An 18,994-nucleotide genomic window follows, 5' to 3' on the forward strand; every position below is an offset into this window, starting at 1 on the left:
GTCGTTTTTTGCAAACATTCCCTCCATCGCAGGAGATCAGATTCCAGTCAGCCTCCAGCTGTCTTCTGACAGAGAAAAGGGTAGGAAAGACTAAACACAACCCCAGGTCAAAGAAAGCAGAAGAAAAGATGTATCGCAGGACAGGGGCAGACAGAGTGTGACTGAGGCCTGCTAACATCTTGAGGCCTGCAGGTGAACTCTGCAGATTTATGTCGCTCCGTCTCCGATTCTATCTCAGAATGACTTACAAATGTCATTACACTCTCTGTTTCCTCAGAGACAGCAGAGGTCTGGTTTTGATCTGTCCTGAAGTTGACTACAGGCTGTGGGGACAGGGGTTGGTGGTTTGGCTCTCGTAGCCGAGGAACATTCTACAAGGGTCATCAGCTATGTGCTTTCTCCATTTATAAGCAGCCAGATAACGTTTTTATCAAGAGAATGAGACATTTGGAAAGACAAAGACCAGCTGCACTAAAATCACTGTTCATGTTTCTTATCATCGCTGTCATATCTAAAAAAAAAAAAATACTTTTAGTTTACATTCTTTCACATCCTTTGAACATGCTAGCTGCCCTTTACCTTCTGGGAACATTTCGAGAATAATGGCCCAACAGAAATGTCCAAAATGATCTGTTCCATAAACACATGTTAAAGTTAATAAGGTTTTTTCTTTCTGCTTCAAAGTTTCCACAGTGGAAATACAAGATTTTTTACAACACTGACGATACCCTCACTCACTTACCTAAGCAATAAAAATACACAGATGTAGGTAAAGGTAACGTTTGTGTTAAACCTCCTAACATCCACTGGTTATCAGCGCATAGCTGAGCACTTGCTGTTCAGGTGTAGATCTGAAACCCAGCTAGCTATTAAACTCTATATTACCTAATAACCCAGCTTAATTAGCACTTTTATTATCATATGTTCGTAAAACACCACCTGGTGCAACTTGGACATATTGCCAGTAATGAACCCAGGGTCACGGGGTGTTTCGGGTCTTAAATCATTAGACACTTTCACGACCCAGCCGGGGTTGATCAGTCCCCGACTAGCGTCCAAGTAGAGCTCTACCCTTTGCATCACCCATCTTAATCCACAGCCACCTTGATGCTCTTTCTGTTAACTCTGAGGTGCTTTTTTCTGTGCTGTAACCATGTTATTCCCAGGAGCCTTGGATAGAGTGCCTGTAAATAAAAAACCTTGACCTCTATTATGTTGCATGTACCGTTTCATATGACCCTGCCTGGTCTCAAGGACTCAAGCCTTGCCCTCAGGGCCTAAATATGTAGACCACATATTTACTCATTTTCAGATGTGAAGGGCCCAGGACCTCATGAACATGGCTTGAGGTCGGTGGCTAGTGCGGCAGAGATGCTAACACCACAATAGCAATGTAACCTGTACAGTAGCAATGCTCAGCGAGACCAGTGGTCGCCACAATAGCAATATTAACGTTGTGGGAGCAATGCTACTGCTGCTAATGCTGCAAAAGCTAGGTTAGGTAGGATCGGTATAATCTGTTTAACTACACTGACAATTCTAGTCCACACCAGTACATCAGAAATCAGATCTACACTCTTAAAAAGTTATTTATCAAAGGTCACAAAGGTCAGAGAACCATATGTTATACATGGCTCTTTCCAAGTGGAAATTCTTATTGTAAATGGTTCTTTAAATAGTCTTTAAAAAAAGGTTCTCCCTTTTTTAGAACTACACCGAACCCTCTTAACTAAGACACTAAGCAAACAGTGAGGGGCACCGGTAGCTTTCTTATGAGTTAACAACACAGAAGTTGGTCTTGGTACAGAGGTTCACAAAGGGCTGGAAAATCTCGTAGTTAAGCTTCAAGATAAAAATTAAATAAATAAATAAATGGGTTCTATTGCTCATTCATTTTGGATGCCCTCGTCCAAAGATTCATCCTGAACCACAAATCTAAGCCATTCAAATTGCAAGCAGATGGCTGTAAACTGATCACATGCTTGCAGTCCTCTACCGAAAGCCACAGAACGGTCGCTGAACACCAGCTGTAGAGCTCAGGGGGAATGCAAACTGATGTACACAAGGCTCGAATGGCAAAATAATGACAGTATTCCTTCAATTAGTGTGGAGCCGAGTATCCATGCCAAGTAATGAAAGACAGATTATTAGGGCAGAGATCCCTGCTGTAATAAACTGAACATACAGAAGCCTTGGTTATAATGTGTTCAATATGGACAGAATGCCTGAGAATCCCTAACTGCTCAGTCACCGGATTTCATTGTACCTTTGAGACTTAGGGCAGGCGTGCTGGTGCATAGTGTAGAAACAACAAATCAAAAAAGTGCTTGTCTCTGATTTTGGCCTACATTTTCTCCTAAGCTTTTCTCAGAGACCTGAAGCTACGTTCACACTCAGCAGGAGAAACTAAACGCTGTCAGATGTCTTTCGCTGAACCCTAATCATCTGGGTCATTTTAGGGACGGGGCTCTGGGCGGATTTAACTGCTTGTGGAGATCTTGGAAGATGAGGCGTCTACAGATTGGGTGACGTGTTGATATGTCCAAGACACCTGCAGGTCATTCAAAGCACTGCTGCACTGCTGGTGATGGCAGTGATGGCTCTGGACTTGTAAGCGAGGGGTCAAAAGGTTAAACAACAGCAGAGACAGCATTACCGCTACCCTGGTGAGGCCAAAACATGTTGATTTCCGTACCAGCTGGTGGTCCTTTGGATATTTTTCTTTATTGTTTTCTTAAATTCAATCAGTTGATGAGATCAGTTGATCAGTCTATTCCAGTAATTTAACCAATGAAGCAATTTACTGTATGCAACAAGTTAAGGGTGAATTAAATTACATGTATAATATACATGCTGGATTTGAAACAGCTGTGAAAATCGAACAAAAAAGGAAGGAAACGAAAGAAGGATGTCCAAAGAATATAGATTATTAAACACTAAAGAGCTCTACTAAAGAGTTTCATCAGAGCTGGAGGAGCTTTCTCTAATTAATCAAGTGCTTAAATTCCCTCCGATGCACTAAATGAGCTGTCTTGCAAAAAGACAAATTTGTCTGGTCTTGCACAGAGCCCTACCCAGAGGATAAGAAGGAATGCATAAAATAAGGGCAAGCCTGCAGTCGCATCATTAATCTATATCTCTGTAAGATTCATTCTCTGATTAAGTGTGTGCAGGAGCTCAGCTGAACGATGTCTCCCAGCAATACTTCGTCTTATCATATGCTAACAGATGGAAGGGCAGTCACTGGTGGTGTATGGCCAACACAAGCACACGGCGCTCACGAAGCATGCTTTGATTGTGCGTTTTATAAAGCGATCCAAACTGCCATATTTCACTGCGGCTCTGACAGACCTGAAGGAAAGTCAACAATCTCACTCTCTGGCAGTTATGTCCAAACAAGTAGGCTGCAAACAACGAATCCAACATCATAAATTTCCACTGGCAGTGTGACTCAGCCTTGCTGTGAAAGAGAGCCAGTCTCTACCCAGAAACAAGGCCTTCTGTCTATTGATCTGGAGCAAACAGTACTAGGGAGAAGTTTGTGCAAATGGAAATTCATTAAACAAGAAGGAAAACAGCATAGCTTTAAACAGACTATGCCCGTAAACTCAGATCTGCAAGTCATCAAGGTTCTGTACAGCACTGAAAAACGTGCTCTGTAGAATAAGTTCTAACCTTTTAAAGCCTGAACCGTCAAATAACTACCATTCTAATTCCTCAAAGTGTTTATCTGACCTTCTGGATTATTTTATTATATTAATCATTATCATAGGTAGGATAGGTAATTATTATTCATGTGAATTCCCTCCATCACTAGCAATAGCAAAATCTGTGTGTACTTTTCTGGTGCATGGAGTGCCCCAATAATCCACCGGGAAGCAATAAAATCTGATCTATCAGATTTACTGTTTCAAGTTGTCCTTATAATTAATTATATATTATTAACTGATCACACTGATAATGCAGAGGTCTCAAAAACTCAAATATGAATGAAATATGATGCACTTGACTTTAAAGAACTGAAAGGTTCTTCAATGCAGTACAATTTAACATGTTCTCAACCATGCAAATGGTTCACTTGGTGAGCATGTGCTTGTATATAAAACCATTGCCTACTAAAGCCCATACGTTTCTTATAGTATTGTGTGCATCTGCTGCTGTATATGTAAGAAGTAAGGAAAGGGTGGAGAGAGGGGAAAGAGGGAGAAAGAGAGAGAGAGAGAGAGAGAGAGAGAGAGAGAGAGAGATTTTTCATTTCACCAGCTCATTTTTCCCTCTTTAATCTGGGATGAAGTCATGAGTGAAGGACTTTCCGGAATCCTACGGGATTGAGTCCATCTGTACAGTGATCTCTGTAAAGCTTATCAAACTGATTTTCCAACAACATAGAAAAGCTGAACGTCCTGCATTCCTCTGAGACTTCTGTTAGGTAAATGCGTCCAGAATGCAGGGTAATTTAAAGGCTGCCAACACAGACAGCTTGTCATCAGACAGCTACTTTGTCATTCACTACGTTAGGCCTGACTGGGATAATGGGACGAAACAGAGTGCATTCTTCAGAGGCCAGAGCACGCAACTCAGAAGCCTCTTCCTTTCTATCGGAACGGCTGATGATAAATTAGCTCATATTTTCAACCGTGACCACTCTGCAACAATTTCCCCTGACCTTTCCCAGGAAACTATGCCGGAGCAGATGTCTTTGCGGGGCGCCCTGCAAATGATGGGACAGAGCGAATACCAGAGTGTGTTTATAGCAAAGGTGGATACAATCCACCAAGGTCACGGCAATAAAAAAAAAAGATTCCCACTGTTTTTCTTTATTTTTAGAAAATATTTCTTCCAGGACGTTTCCAGGTTTTGGAGAACTAAGCTGTAAGACATTTATCTAAAGGTGCACGTATTTGTCACTGTACTATGTACAGCAAAATATGTCCTCTGCATTTAACCCATTTGTGGTAGTGAACCCACACACACACTAGTGAACTAGGGGCAGTGAGTACACACACCCAGAGCGGTGGGCAGCCAACTCCAGTGCCTGGGGAGCAGAGAGGGTAAAGGGCCTTGCTCAAGGGCCCAACAGTGGCAGCTTGCCGAGCCCGGGAATCAAACCCACAACCTTGCTGGATGCTGGATTTCCTCCAGGTTTGGTTAAATGGGTAAATGAACACTCAAGAAATTTCTGCATTAAATGTTTTTGACTTGAATTGAAGATTTGTTGTATTAAGGATTTTGTGGAATTGACCCCCATTAACCTCTTAAATGGCCAATGGCCCGCCAGCAGCCCAAAAGTTTTATTACACACTTCTATCATCACAGAATAGCCCCACCAGTTTGCACAGAAGTCCCTGCAGCCACTGCATAATATGCCTTAGAGTGTAAAAAGCCTTGGAGTATTAAACAAACATTTCCTGTCCACATAAACAACAACTGTCACTTCCTCAGGTGCCAGAATTTAGATTTCTAAAGAGAGGCTTTTCTATGTCAGTTGGATTGTCCTGATGAAGTAGGTGAAACTACCCAGAGGGATCTAAATAAATAGCTAAATATGTACTTCTACAGCTTCCTTGTTGAAAAGGAAAGGACAGAGAGAAGCAATGATACGCAGTTGATTTAGCACAGCTGGCTGACGTTAGCTAGCAAGAAAACGGTCACTATCAACCATCAAACAACTGATGATTAACACGTTCAGAAAAGCTCGCCAACATGTCTGAAGTAAATGAGGTTTGTTTAAGCAGGGTCCTATTTCTCAATGACAAATATTTACATAATGAGAGGTGACCTCAAATTCCTTTATTTGAACGTACATGCTGTATGACATGATGGCGCGGTGTGCTTGTTGTTGTGTGTTTGTTTTGCCTTATCATGGTTTCACGCTTTTTTCAGGATCAGAACAGAGCAACTGTCTTATTTTCCCAAAGGTTTTCAATGAAGGAAAACTAGTTTGTAAAATTCCAGGGTGTGTGGAAACTCCTCACTACGACACCACAGCGCTACAGCAGTGATAGTTCAAATACATGCTAAGTCAATAAGGAAGCATGCATTGAATCCGCCTACAGCAGTTTCGTGTTTCTGAAGAACTGTGAAACTACAATAGAATATAAAGCTGTTTACGTCCAGACAAATGAGAATCGTCTCACGGTGGCATGTTGGAAATTCCCAAGTAATTCAGAAACAACGTCATGAGAAACAGATTAATTTAAAACCACTGGCTGACTGCCACTACCCTGAAAGTGAGTAATGAATGTTTAGGCGGCACTTGCAGAATGTTGGATTGGATAAAAGGATGCCAGGTGATTACAAGAGAATTACTATTGTCCAGTGCCTTGACTGTGGTTCTCCCTCTAAACCCCCGAGATGACTACATCAAGTATAGTCTATTAGTATATATATAGTATAGTATATACTATAGTATATATATAGTATAGTATATTTAATTAGTACTTTATTTAGATTATGTCAAACTGAAGGCTAGATCTTTTTTTAGGCTTTCTGAACTAAAGATATAACTACGATAACTCTCTGTAGTCTGTGACTAGGTAACTCACATTTAGGGATAAATATTCTCCAAAAAGTAACTTTTGGTGCTTCACAAGAGTGGGACTGGTCATTAATGACATACTTTTATGCAATAAACAAAATATAATAATATAATAATAAATAAAATGAAACAATAGTTTATCTAAAACAGCTCGAATAACTAACTGCACATTTTAGGTACAATTAAAAGCACTTCTGTACTTTTACAGGACTTCTATAGACGATATAAACAAGATAAATAGATGGCATTACTGGAGTGATATTTTCCAAAGGGTATCCGCACTTTTAATTACAAGATGTGTGTACAATCTCCACCACTTCTTAGTAGAAAGGGCGAAGAGGAGGATGGGATCAATAGGGACTCTCTCTCGAGATTGTGGACACAAATTCTCAAATAGCCAGTGCCTTGATCGATTCTTAGCAATCACTCCAAATGGGTCCTCTCGCTGCTAGAAACGTGGACATTTGCCCTCTTTCTCCTCTGAGGGTGAGTTCATCAGCAACTGTGGCCGACAATGAAAGGGCGGAGAGACTCAGTGAAGAATGACTCATTGAATGAGACACTTCAGCCAGCAAACTTGAGTAAGGGATGGAGCTCTAAAGCAACTCACTGGAGCGGCATATAGAGGATTTCAGCCAACAAACCCCAGTGTTTGGCTTTGGAAGTTAAGATTGGCAAGATGTGCTGTGTGGTTGCCAGCGTCTTTTGTTGTTTGATTTTCTAGGCCATCTTTTCATCAAGGTTCCAGTGCTGTATTGTAAAAACAGCTATAGGAAATTCAACAGCTGATACGCAATAAAATACATGCAATCACTGAAGCTGAACAGTCCTTGACAACGCTGCCATGAATGGGAAATAATGTTTGTGGTAGGTTAACATACAATGTGCACTGAATCATGAATACATGACAATTACAAAGAAAGTATATGTATATATATATGGACAAAACTATAGGGACACAACTATAAATCCAGGTATTTCATTCAGTCTCGTTGCCGCAAAAGTATAAAGTCAAGCACCTAGCCATGCAGTCTGCCTTTCCACACATTACTGAATGAATGGGTGGTTCTAAAGAGCTATTCCACCATCAGCTGTGAGTGGTATTATTGGAAAGCTGAAGTGTTTAGGAACCACAGTAACTCAGCCATGAAGTGTCAGCAGACCATAGACCGTTACAGAGCGGGGTCAGGGCCGAGTGCTGAGCTCAGACCATAATGCAAAAAAGTCTCCAACGCTCTGCATACTCAATAACTGCAGACTTCTGCTGTTAGAGCTTAGAGCAAAGGGGGGCCAACTCCATATTAATGCCTATGGGTTTACCATGGGATGTCATTGTAGCTCCTAAAGGGGTCCCAATACTTTTGTCTATCTAGTCCATATACTATTCATTTATGTATGTATTTGAATGAGTGTACACCTTAAATGTGACCTGCACTCTGCTTTGGATTAGATCTGGATTATGGAGAATGATGCAGTGTAAACTACTGGCAGTAAGAAATAGTGAAAATCTAGTTATTCTAAAGCCACATGAAACAGCAACCACAGAGAGCCTCAGAGAGTCTCAGAGAGCCACAGAGAGCCACAGCGTGCCCACAGAGTGAAAAGAACTTATTCATTTCACAATCCTCATTTTTCCAAGATGCCTCCTACCACTGTTGGTTTACCAGGAACTGACGCTCCTCTGTAGACCAAATGGAGTGATGAACACTGTGTTTTCCACATATCTTAAGTGTTTTTGGTCCCTAGTGTGGATAGATATTATGAGAAGACTAAAAAGCTTCCCTGGAGATACTATACCATAGGAATGGCACGGCTGATACGCTCTACACAGAGTTGACAAAAGCATTCAGTGTAGACATAGTGAGGATCTCACATTACTGTGCATTTTGTGCTTTTACATTTACATTTAGCAAAGAAGTGTCTTCACATCTGAGGCCTTGCAGGGACACCCGAAGTCCTATTAGCAATGCAAAAGTCCAAGATGGGACATAAGTGTGCTTTGAAGGCGAGTAAGCTGCCAAAACAAGTAGAAAGAAGAATAGCTCCTAATGGGATACACTGGTGGACTGTGACATGCCAGAGAAATAATCATAAGTAGAACAGCACTGAATTATTCTGAATTCAAAGTCAGTGCTTTAAATGATGAAATTCTGTTGTACATTTCTTAGCTCGTTCCTGGAAGGGTCATGGAGCTGTGTGAATCCCAGGCTTACAGCACATGCACCACAATTCAGAACTAGCATGTCTGTAATCATCATCCTGTAGGTGTTCAATTCAAGTGTAAGCCTCTGTTTTGGCCTGGTGCGTCAGATGCTGTAGGCTCTTCCTGGTGGGATTAACTCTACTTGTCATACTTGTTCCTACCTGTCCTGTCACCTAGCCTGTCACAACACAAGCATTTCCCATTTTAAGCATTTCACCTAATCCCTCACATTGAGAGTGGAGACAGGCCCTTCTTTGTACAGGCAATCAAAGGCTTACGAGGATATTTCCATTAATATTTCTCAGGATCACACGAGAACAACGTCCGCTTTGTGGGTCCCACTTTTCAGGGCCAAGTGCTCTTGGATTCAGAAAATTGCCTGCATTTTTCTAGACAACAGAAGTGGGAATTTTTCTAATGCTCTTGCTATTAGGCAGCAGTTCCGAGAAGGAGTTCATTAATTCTCTACAAGAGCCATGTACTTCCACTTGTCAAACTCAGGTGCCAAATCTAGGTTTCCCCTCCTCCATCTCTTTCTCTCGCTCTGATTAAAGCCCTGAGGGGAGAGCACATTGGCAAGAGTGCCTCTTAGGTGCTTTCTGATAATCCCTGCAAAAAGCGGTTTAGATTCTGACCTGAGATCTGGCTGTAAGTTTCGACCAAAACTCCATGAGCTTTCTGGGAAGAGCTCCAGGCTCTGCTCACCTTATTTCCTTTAAGGAGGGTCATTATTTTCTGTGCTCAGTGTAGGTCGTCCCTGATTACCCAATTACATTTATTGTTTAACCTTTAGAGTAACGCAGCAATCACCAGCAGTAACAAATGCTTAGTGTAGCCTGATTTTCAGGGGGGGTTTGGTTCCCTCTTGCAGCTCACTGAGAAACAACAACAACAACAGATAACACCACTTCCTGCCAGTGAGCTACTACACCACATGGGAGACTGGGGTTCGATTCCTGGTCTGGGTGACTGTGGGAGCTGTGCTACACCAATAAGAGTCCTTGGGTAAGACTCCTAACATTACACTGGCTCACCTCTGTAATACGAGTAACCTTGTGAGTCGCTCTGGATAAGAGCATCAGCTAAATGCCATAAATGTAAATGTAAGTTGGTGAAATTTCTCCCCTCTTAGATCTTCCACCATCAGCTGTGAGTGGTATTATTATTGAACAGTGGAAGAGTTTAGGAGGAACCACAGAGAGCAGCTCAGCCACCGAGTGTCAGACCACGTAAAGCTACAGAGCAGGGTCAGGGCCGAGTGCAGAAAAGTCTCCAACTGACTCAATAACTGCAGAGCTCCAGACCTGCTGCTGTTAGAGCTTAGAGCAAAGGAGCTTAGAGCAACTCCATATTAATGAATTTTGGAATGGCACGTCCCAATACTTCTGTCAATATAGTGTACTTGAAATTTGATCTTCCTGCTACTGAAATCCTTTAATTAAAAATCCTTGCACTCTTTGGTTTAAATGAGTCTGAAATTAGACGATGATGCAGTATGAACTATTTGGGCAGTAGGAAACAGTAAAGATCAAGTTTTCCACATATTTTCAACATGTATTTAAATCCCCAGAGTGGACCGACATTATTAAATGTATGACTGGAAAGACTACATCGGCACATAGGAATAAAATGTTATTGATGACTATGACTTTAGTGATCACTAACAAGGGCAATCATTTGCATCCATGCTGTTAACTTGATTGACGGGCTGTTTAATCTACGGGCCTTTCTTTAACTTTACCTTTATATTCTATATATTATATAATTATATTTGAAGCACTTTATTTTTTAACATTTACAAAATGTGGGCGCTCCTGAATACCAAGCATTGCCAAAAGCATGTGGTGTTACAAACCAGCTGTTCTCTCCCTGTAAACATGAAACACAGGGTTGCCTAAAATATACATTTATTTATTATTGTTTATTAAATAATTTACTTTTTATTCAGAATTTTCAGAAATGTATTTTTCATAAAAATCCCTTAAGCCACTGATGTCAGCTAAACTAGCAGTTTACTTTACTAGACTATACATGTTTAAAAACTGCATAATTAATGGCTTATTGCAGCGATTAGCCATAAGCGATGGATCAGGTACTACTGAGCACTCACATTTGGATAGCTGGTTCCTGAGAAAAAAGTCAAATAAAGCAGACCGTAGATGTTTGCAAAGGACTCACTTCCACCTGTTACTGTTAAGCTTCAGTCAGAATGCTAAAGCACCGTCGGTGTATTCAACAAATAATTAAAGCCAAGATTGATCTTTTTTATGCATGTCATGCATATGGCATGCACTTTATGCATTTAACAGCTGGTAAATAGTATTCGTATAATTGGCACAAAACCAATTAAAAGGCTAAAAGAAGATGAGTGGCTGTGAAGAGCTATTTTGTACATATAAATGTGCATTTTTTCCAATTCATTTCAGTTTGTGAATCTGTATTACTGATAGTTCTTACTGTCTGAAAGAAACTGGCCTTGCATTAATATAGTAACAAAACCTGCCAATGTCCACAGCTGTGTTACCTTAAACAGTGTGGTAAAGTTCATTTGTATATATTCAGTATTTTTTATTTTGTATATATTGTGTATTTACTACTGCAAGAGACTATGCACTCACCTTATACTTGTTTATTTAATTTGATTACTGTTATTGCGTGTCAGATAAATCCAGGCTGTATCTATTTTTAATTACACAGATATTTGATCCCATTACATAAAAGCCGACCCTGTCAAATCTCACAAATAAAAAACTCAGTACTACTAAGACACGAATCTCAAATATCAAGTAAATCAATCCCTGGTTTTAAATCTGATCATGTATTATGATCTTTCTATGAGGCTTTCCAAGACATATCCAGTGGACATTAATGACTTTAGCTCTGCCCTTTTAAAGGAATGGCCATGAAATGCTCCAGATAACATTTCTTTTACTTCAGGCCCTCTGATTGAACAGAGGCCATTCTTACATCTGTGCCGCAGTTCACAGAGTTCAAAAGCACAATGGACCATTTTTACGCCTGGCGCTGACCGCCAGAAATCCGCTCTCTATACAAGCCAGCAGGGAGTATCGTTATAAGGGGGACATTCATGATATTTCATAAGGCAGGGTAAAGCATACTTAATGGATAACGTGGCCGGCTCTGGCGCTGAGTCCCTCACTACACTACGCTTATGTAGTCGGAGGGAAATCAAACAACAGCTATCTATGTTCTTTTGACAAAAATGGAAAGCAGACACCATGATAGTGAGCAGATGTCTCCAGCGGAAATGTTACACAGCCCACGAAAGCCCTGTGAAATGAACGTATTTCATATAAATGACAGGATTTTCTTTAGGTTCTGATTTATTAAAACATTCTGTAAAATTAATAAATAAAATTAATGAACACAGGACACTATAGGAGCAGGATCTTATATCCCATTCTTTCAGGGATTTATTTGATTGAATTACTCCCTAACCGAGGCAGAGGGCTTTTAGACTCTAGATATAAAGTGTTGTAATGGAATATCCACCCACCACAGAATGGACTGGAATGGCCCAGCCAAAACAACACTCAGCAACTCCACCCCAAGCTTAAAATGTGCTCTTCTTTCATGAGATTTGTTTAAAAGTGCGGAGAATGATGCTAAAGCCTAGCTGAATGAATGCCATAAAGGCACATTTCAATACACTTGACTCCTTTATGCAGTCACGTCATATCCACCAACTGTTTTCCGCTCCAGTGCTCCCCCGAACACAACCTCCCCATTGTCCCTCTGCCAGCATGACTTTCTCAACCACAACTAATTGTTAAACCACGTACTTTAGAAGACTGCTTTCACAAGCTGACCTAGCGTTCAACATGACAGTGCGTATTAATCTGCCTACAGACATGATACTCCAGGTTTACTCTGCACATTAATATCATAATATGACAAAGATAATAATAATTCCCATAATTATGTGAATTCCAACTAATTCTGATATTCTGATATTTCAGTATCTGTAGGAGAGTGATGATTGGATATCCAGTTACAGTTGTGGTCGGAAGTTTACATACACTTATCATGGCCATGAATGTCATGGCCAAATTGGGCTTTTCATTTTGAGCAATTTCTAAAAAAAAAACTCGGGTTTGGAAATGTACTGCTCACTTTTACCATCTTACCACTTTTTTCCTGTCACTTTTGCATGTGTCACTTAAAGAGTACTTACACCATTATATGGAAAAAGTATTCGACAAAAGTATTTGGACACCTGCTCAACCTCGTTTTTGCCCAAAATCAAATTTATTAGGCAGCGCACCATCCTTCCAGAGAACACGGGTGGTCGGTGTGGCGCAACAGATAACACTACTAGCTACCACACCATGTGGGAGACTGGGGTTCGATTGCTGGTCTGGGTGACTATGCTGTGCTACACAAATAACACTACATAGGCCCACCTCTGTAATACAGGTAACGTAAATTGCTCTGGATGCCATGAATGTGAATGTAAATATAGGTCCACAGCTCAATGCTGGGGGGCTTTACACCCCTCTAGCCCACACCTGGCATTAGGCATGGTGCCAATAGGTTCAGTTCAATAGATTTATCTGCTCCAGAGAGTCCTATTCTATTGGCAATACTTCTCTACAGGGACTAGACAAGCTGTATGTGTGGATTTGCAACCTAAAGTAGCTGAATGCATTTATTAGAAGAAGTGTCCACAAACATTTGGACACACAGTGTGTATGTAAAGTAGCAAATATGTGCAAAACTGTCAGATTTTACAACCTAACATCTGTGCATTCACTGGATTGTAAGTCATGAGTAATGTTCTCCGCCTCCCCACGATGGACATAACGTAACATAGCCACTCAAACAGTGTACACTTGTATTTGTCTTGTACTGTATCCCATAATTACAATCAGGGATTTCTGATTCACAAGAATGAGGATGTTTAAGAGATATAATGTGTTTTTAAGTGGCGGAAACATGTTATCATAACAACACAACAGGGAAAGACTGAACTAGCCATCATTTCCATATCTCCTGATTAAAGCAATGGAATCCAGCCCCCAGTTTGTGGGAAGGGAAAGTTCTTAAATACAGACTACATCCATAATGAAGATGGATCGGCTCCTCAGGTCCACAGCGAGACCAAGTGCAGGCACCACTGCAGAACTCAGGACGGCTGGTATTTGTCAGGACTAATCCCGCACTAAACAGCTTTACTGGCAACGGAAGGGTTAACCAAATCCTGTGAAGACCAACACTCCTGCAGCTGCCACCTGCTCCCTGTTAAGGTCGAACTCTTTGACATCACACACATTAACACGCTTTAAACATAAAGAGCCTTCTCCTTTTAGCCACTCAGCTGGACAGGGTCTTGTACTGCATATAAGAGAAACCGTGCCGTGACCTAACCCTCATATCACGGCACTGTGGGTGTTCTGCTCAGAACACATATTGTTCATATTGTTCATATATGTGTCACCAGGGCTAAAGCTGTTATACTACCACAAAACACAAAAGAAGAAATGCACAGGAAACCTCAAACTAAAAGACATAAAAGAGAGACTTTGTTCTAATATGTAAAAATATGTAATATGTTATTTAATATTAATAGTTGAAAATCCTGAAAATCCTAGACATAAAGTCAACTCTACACATGACTGACAATCCTACAACCCAACATGGCCTTTAGCTAACCTCCTTTATTTTTAAAGGTGCCACAGAATGCGTCTACTGTGTATTTTAGGTTGTTGTTTAATGTATAAATAGTAAGTAAGTGACCGGCTGGGGTGAAACATGCCCAATAGCTGCTTTACAAGCCTATTTACAACCCTGTTGTTTTGCTTCAGCGTGAAACATCATTTTTCTTTTTTTACAGAGCACTCATGAAAAAAAATCCTGCTTTTGTTTTGTGTTGTTTTTATTCAATTCAATTTAAGTAATAATTTGTTTATATGGCGTCTTTCACAACAAATGTTGTCACTAAGTGCTTTACAGAGATCTGGGTCCATGCCTCTTATGAGCCAGCACCACAATGGAGGTGGTGGCAACAGTGGAAAAAAACTCCCTCATACTAAGAGGAAGAAACCTTGGGAGAAACCAAGACTCGGGTCTTGAGGAACCCTAGGGTTAGGGTTAGGGTTTGGGTTTAAGGTTAGGATTTGGGTTTAAGGTTAGGGTTTAGGGTTAGGGTTAGGGTTTAGGGTTTAAGGTTAGATTTAGGGTTAGGGTTTAGGGTTAGGGTTAGGGTTTAGGGTTAGATTTAGGGTTAGGGTTTGGGTTTAGGGTTAGGGTTTAAGGTTAGGGTTAGGGTTAGGATTAGGGTTAGGTTAGGGTTTAGGGTTAGGGTTTAAGGTTAGGGTTAGGGTTTATGTTTAGGGTTAGGTTAGGAGTTAGGGTTAGGGTTAGGGTTAGGGTTAGTCTGACCCTAGTCTGCCTTAGGTCAACCTGCACAGACAACCTGCAACAAACAAATAACATTACACGAAGATCCTTACAGCATTGCTCCAAAATCTAGTAAAAAGGCCTCTTCCTTTACTTCATTTACAACAAAAGCAGGATAAACTATTTTTGAATAACCCTGATTCCAGAAGAAACAACAAACGTGCAGGTGTCCCAATACTTATGTCCATTAAGTGTAGTATAGACTAGCATCGCCAAGCTTAGTCTGGCCTGGCTTGGCTTGGCATTGAAACAGAGATTTTTTATTTTTTATTTTGTAGCTGACTGTGGTTGGGGTTTGCTTTTAGCCTCGCACCAGGCTGCTGCTTTTATCTTCTCCAGTCAGCCTAGTCCAAGCTCTTAGACTTTCCCGCTGCTCTCCAGGCTTTCACAGCGATGCTCGCTCTGCCCAGCCCTTTTCCCATCTCCAGTCTACATAGCGTTAGCTTTTTGCCTTTTTAGCCTTGTTTCCTTTTTCTCTGGAAGCAGCTGTTGTGTTGTGGTCTGAAAGGCCTTCACTAACAGTCTGGGTGTCTGTAACTTCTGAGGCTGTACATCTAGTGAGAGTTATGACCCTGTGTGTGTCCTCTGCTGGCCACTAGTGGCAGGTGCAGTGATTAGGGGATGCACCTGGAGTTAATTGGGACCTGCTTGAGACCAGGAGCGGGGTGCTCACTCAGATCCAGGGTAGACTCCCAGGAGTGTTAGAAGATATAGATGTATATATATATATATATATATATATATATATATATATATATATATATATATATATATATACATATATGGAATAATATATTTTCAGAAATAGAGGCATTATAAAGACAGAGTTTAAATAAATAATAAGTGCGTTGAGCCAGTTCATGTGTTTCTGTGTGTGTGTGTGTACGGTTCTGTTAGGCCAGTGTGTTGTTGTGTAGACTGATGGTCTGTATATAGGATATGAGCTGAGTATGTGTGTATGTGTGTTAGACTGAGCTGAATATGTGTGTGTGTGTGTGTGTGTGTGTGTTAGACTGAGCTGAATATGTGTGTAAGACAGTTTGTGTGTGTTTTTAGATCAACAGTCCTGAAGGACATCATGTTGTGTGTTTTGTTTGTGGGTGTTTAATAGTGGTGACCCTTATACCCCCTGCCTTTTAAACCTCTTTAATACCCCACAATAAAGTAAACAGCATTTCCATATATCCTGGTATGAATTTCCCTTTTATATGTTGCAGTCTTCTACGGGCCGGACGTAACATGAGTAAAAACAAAAAAAATTAGGGGGGTTTCAAGATTTTCTTTTCACAGAGGAGACAAGGTTTACAGTATAATGGTTCGAGGTTTACAGTATAATGGTTCGAGGTTTACAGTATAATGCCTCATTATTCAAGTACACCAAGGTAAATGCAGTTTTTTACCCTATTGCACCTTTAAATGAATTCTTTACTCATTCATTTTTAACATCTTTAATAGAATCTCCCACAGACACTAAATGGACTAAATACTTATTAAAATCATCTCTAAATGACGTCCACATGGTGTACTGTTTTTTTTTGGGGGGATGAAGGTCTTCTAAGGACAGGAACAAGCCATGTGTACCACCTTCCCCTCAGACTGCATCTCACCACTCTTTAAAACCATCATAAACTTTAACAGCTCTGTTAAAAATGCATCGCTCGTTATCCAGAAATTAGTGGGAGGATCCCAAGCAATGTCTGCCAGGTCAGAGCTCAGGTAAACGGTGGCTAACTAGAGCAGCCTTAAAGCAACGAACTGTAAACCTGGAGCATGATGCGGCTTGTTTCAGGTGGAGGAATGTGTATTTGTGCCCTGTGGCGACTGCCTTTCAAATGCACTGTGTTTCTGAAGAACCATCACTCTCAAAGAGCAGGCAACCCCAGCTGCAGCCACACACCTGCCGACCTGCCTCTGGGTGCTTGAAAACTGAACAAGAGCATTGCTTTTCTTCACTCTGGTTTCAAAGAGGAGTTGACAAGGGTCTTTCAGGCAGCACTGGTACGACAGTGCACACTGAGCGGGACGACGAGAGGGAAAAACAGAAAGACTGTAAAGTCACTGTGCGTGCACACCTACACCAAGGACTCTGGGAAACTCTGAAAATAAACCAAACAACCTAGTCTTAAATGTTCCACACTCTCATGTGCCAAATGTACCCTGGCAGAAAGCCACTTGACTGTACTTTCTGCGGAATATCTAAACCATCAGTTTCCTTGGAACTGAAAAACCACAAAGCCATTTTCACATGTGCTCAAGTGTTAACAGTCCAGTTAATTACAACAATAATCGCTCCTCACTGTCACAAACATCCCATCCCATTCATAAAGTATCAAGATATACGCAACCATTTAGAGTAATCAAAAACAGTTGCCACACCATACAGGAAGGGAGGGCAGTCTGTTTCGAATTAAAATCTTTTACGTAGAAAATGCAGGCCACTTTTAAAAAATGTAAAACTTTAAGCTTGCACAAAAACCTCAGTCCTACCCTTGCATGAACTCTCCCTGCCTGTACAGATCTCTGAATCAGATTTGTACAAGTCATCAAGACTCTTTTTCAAGCAAGAAGTGTTAAAAAGGCTCAACGGCCATGCGCTGAGCTGAGCTGAAAGCGGCGAGTTTTGGCCGCTTCATTAGCCATCAAAGTGGCTTGGGTTGATTTCCATTTCAGTCAAAATCCTGCGGCTCCCCGCTCCCTGTCATCACAAGTAAGTCATTAGGGCCTGCCTGAGCCACCATCAGAGCTTTCTTTAACACTTGCATCACACACTTCTCTGCAGCGACGGCACCCAGCAGCCGCTGTCATCTGAAATTCTCTGTGTGAGTTTTACGGAAAGATCACTCTGAGAACTGCTGCAGTCCAAACGTGTTGCTTTATCAAGTGTTCAGATACCAAAAGGCTAGTGAGGATACAAAAATATACTACATATCCAAATGTTTGTGGACACCCCTTCTGATGAAGGCATTCAGCTACTTTAAGTTGCAGATGTGCAAATGCACACTCACAGCTTGTCTAGTCCCTGTAGAGAAGAACTGCCAATAGAATAGGACTCTCTGGAGCAGAAAAACATGAACCCCTTTGCACCATGCCTAATGCTAGGCGTGGGCTACCTACCCCCCCCCCCCCAGCTGTGGAGCAGTGAAACTGCGTCTTTTGGAATGATGGATGGTGCTCCATTCCATATTTCTGGGTTGAGTTAAGGAGTTTAGGATGAGGTGGGGTGGTGATCATCCAGTGCATTCAAATCCTCACAGCAATGCTCCAAAATCTAGTCGAAAGCCTTCTTCCCTGGACAGTAGAGACAGCTGCTCCAACAAAAGCAGGATCAACTCTTTTTTTTAATCTCCTTGATTTCAGAAAAAAACATGAATGAGCAGGTGTCCCAATACTTTTGCCCAAATAGTTTACATTAGGATATTAGTTTTGCTTATGCATTTTGATGAGCGCTAAACAGAAGTAACAAAGGAGACAACAGTACAGTAAAAAAAACCTTTGTATTCATTTCCTCATCTCCCAGTAGGTCATCCTACATGTTATGCAGTAGATTTTAACCTTTAAGACAATTTTGACTTTTGAACTCTAACAGGTACCTTGAGCAAATCAGGTAAACATGTTTAAAGCCATATAAAAACAAAATGAACACTGCAGACAAAAATCTGATGCGATTAATATAAATTATGTCATTTTTCTAATGTTTTCTGTAGAGAATAAATTTTAACATCACTCTAATTTAGTCGCAGAAGACAAAGTGCAACACAATGAACTGTTCAGGTGTGGATTACCAGAAAGGGGAACCCTAAACCTGGAGCTGCCTGACCGGTGACTCCACTGCC

Source organism: Salminus brasiliensis, chromosome 5 (genome assembly GCF_030463535.1).
Source record: "Salminus brasiliensis chromosome 5, fSalBra1.hap2, whole genome shotgun sequence".
NCBI classification, from domain to species: domain Eukaryota; kingdom Metazoa; phylum Chordata; class Actinopteri; order Characiformes; family Bryconidae; genus Salminus; species Salminus brasiliensis.